This window comes from Lolium rigidum, chromosome 1 (genome assembly GCF_022539505.1).
Source record: "Lolium rigidum isolate FL_2022 chromosome 1, APGP_CSIRO_Lrig_0.1, whole genome shotgun sequence".
In the NCBI taxonomy this organism is placed as follows: Eukaryota; Viridiplantae; Streptophyta; class Magnoliopsida; order Poales; family Poaceae; genus Lolium; species Lolium rigidum.
Window position 1 is genome coordinate 55,517,222 of NC_061508.1, and position 2,928 is coordinate 55,520,149.

Below are 2,928 nucleotides of genomic sequence, written 5' to 3' on the forward strand. Positions count from 1 at the left end.
TTCTGCTTTAAAGTCCTTAGCTGCTCTATTGATGCTGGTTTTTTGCAAGTGGGCCGGAAATTTCTCACGAACAAGTCTTCGAAAGTTTCCAAGCTATCTATGGATCCCTCCGGCTGCTTCTTCATCCAGGATCTTGTGGCTCCACTGAGGTGGACCTGAGTGCTTTGCATAGCCGTTTCTCTTGTTCCACCCATCAACTTTACTATCTCCAGATAATCGACTAACCGATCCTCTGGATCTTGCAGCCCGTCGAACTTTTTATAGTTGTCGGGTAACTTGAAGCTAGTGGGCACTCGAGTTTTGCGAACCCTTCGGGTAAAGAAGGGAGTCCGCACAAGTCCTCATCACTATATTCTGGTATATGCTGATGTTCACGTGTTCTGTTTTCTCGACTTCTCTCCCCACGTGCTCTATCAACTCGAGCTTGAGCTACTATGTTTTCATCAGCTTCAGGGTCGGTGACACCATCATATAGATCGGCGAAGACCTCCCTACTAGCAGTAGAGTTGTTGGTGTTGGTGAAGTTGAAGTTGGTGAAGCCAAAGTTGGTGAAGCTTTTCGAGTCGCTATCCATATCAGTTTGTGTGAACGACCCGAAAGTCATGTCACCGAATAGATCAGCGAGTGCCCCGCCATTGGCGGGCTTGGTGAAGCGTGGCGGCAAAACTTCTTCGTCGCCGACTCGACAGATGATGTTGAAGATCCCGAGAAATCGGGCTCGACCGCCAACGGTCCCGAAACAAACGGTGCCGCGAGACGATGCGATCCTTCTTTCCCGACGAGGAAGCAGAAGCTCCCGAACATCATCTCCATCGACTCCTCCAGATTGGCATATGCATGCAAACGGGCGGTGACAAGGTATCGACTTGTCAATGCCTACAGATTGTAGACTAGGGTTTTCAGGGAAGTAAAGGGCAAGTAGATCTGGAGGGTTCAGCCGGAAAAGTACTCGACTGCTATGAAACTAGTGTTCTGTTGACAATAGAATCGATGCTTTCTTTGTCCCTCGACTCCCCCTTATATAGGAGGTGGAGTCGAGGGTTTCGTGATGTACAAGTTACAAAGTCCGGGAGACTATTTGAGTTCGTCCCGTAATAGTTACAAGTTAATATTCCTAATACAATTCTATCTTTCCAAACTATCTCCTGACTGGGCTTCCGGGCTTCATAAACTTCGGGTCGTGGGCCTTCAGTAAACCCCGGGTACCATCTTCGGCAGGCCCATTGGGGATGCCTATGTCAGTAGCCCCCGAGATTTTGCTTGAATCGAAGAATCATGGAAAATATCCAACTTTACAATTACCATAAAACTTCTTCGGGTCAACACATAACTTTAATAAAACATTCGTATATTGTACAGGGAAACGGTAATTGGGGCTGGTTCATCCGACGGATCAGGTACCAGCTTAATCGCTCTCGTGGCAATCCACCAAAACTTACTGCAAGTTCACGTCCCTGGACATGATCCCGGGATACCGGTGTAATTCGACATGCGCCGCTTAAGGTCTTACCAAATGCCGAATTCCAGTCATGTTTTATCGGGTACCTAACGCTTCCGTTAGGATTTTTCTTCGTATCTGTTGATACGGAAAAAGTAGCAAAGCGCCGTCAGAGGCGGTGCCACGCCGCACAGGACGGATCCCAGGGACTTACCTTCGCAAAGTATTGCGGCATTCAGAGATTAATTCGTGACTGAGGCGCTCTGAGAATATATTGTCGAGTGCTTTTTTCGGCTGCTGGAATAGCACATTTATTCGAGTCACCGGGATGACTTGTATATTTTTATCTTGTCCTCCCGATGGGAGTATATGAAGAGTTATTTGTATAACTCGAAATATGCTCACCATGCCTTTTATAATTTCATCGGGCACGCGAACAGCGTTCCCGATGGGAGTAGCCCCCGAGGCTATAGCCAAGTGCTTGTACTTGGTTGTAGGCTCACCTTTTTAACATCTTTTGTCGCTATATTGTCATCTTTTCGAGTTCTTCCATCTTTATCAGGTGCGCGACCAGCGCTCCCGATGGGAGTAGCCCCGAGGCTACGATCGAGTATTTATACTTGGTTGTAGGCTCAACTTGCTTTACTGGTGAAGCATTCTATATTTTATCATCCGTGATTACCTCTTATCAGAAGGATAAAGAATACTTCTGATAAGAGTATCCCCCGAGCATATGAACAAATGCTTGTATTTGATCATAGGCTCTTGAAATTATCATTATTCCTTCTCTGTCGCCAATCCTTGTAACACCGTAGTCGAAAATTTTCTTTCAAAGTGACATCAGTGCTGATGATAGCCACGACCACTGTATCGGGAAAACGCGAGTTCTGTCCTGTCACTGACCTGTGGACCCAAAATCTGCGGAACTTTGACACGTTACACAAGTGGGGGACACACGTCCTCCGCTTTTTCTGGCACGCGCGCTGTAGCGCCTGTCCAGGTCCGTCGCAGTAAAAAGACCTTATTACCCATAGAGACACGTGTAGGGCATCAAGCCCATTCCTGCTGCATCCAACGGTACGTCGATTCGTAGGTTTGCTATAAGGGATCATCTTCTTCCTCCGTTAATCCCTTCGCTGCGCCGCACCTTTGCTCTTTCTCTCTCCAAAATCCCCCATTGTCACAACAAAGCTCCTGCGCCTTTGCTCGCTCCCTCATCACAATCAACCCATTGAATGCCACCGCGGTCGAGGCTCTCCAAGCACACCTCCCCAATGGCAACAGAAAACCTGAGGTTCTCGGAGTGGGAGAGATCCAAGATCTCCAACCAGGACGCGTGACAAGGGATTAACTTGTCAATGCCTATGGATTATAGGCTAGGGTTTAGTTAGAAGTAGAGGGCAAGTAGATCTCGAAGGTTTCAGCCGAAAAGTACTCGACTAATATGAAAACTAGGGTTTGCAAACAATGATTCGATGATCCTCTCGACC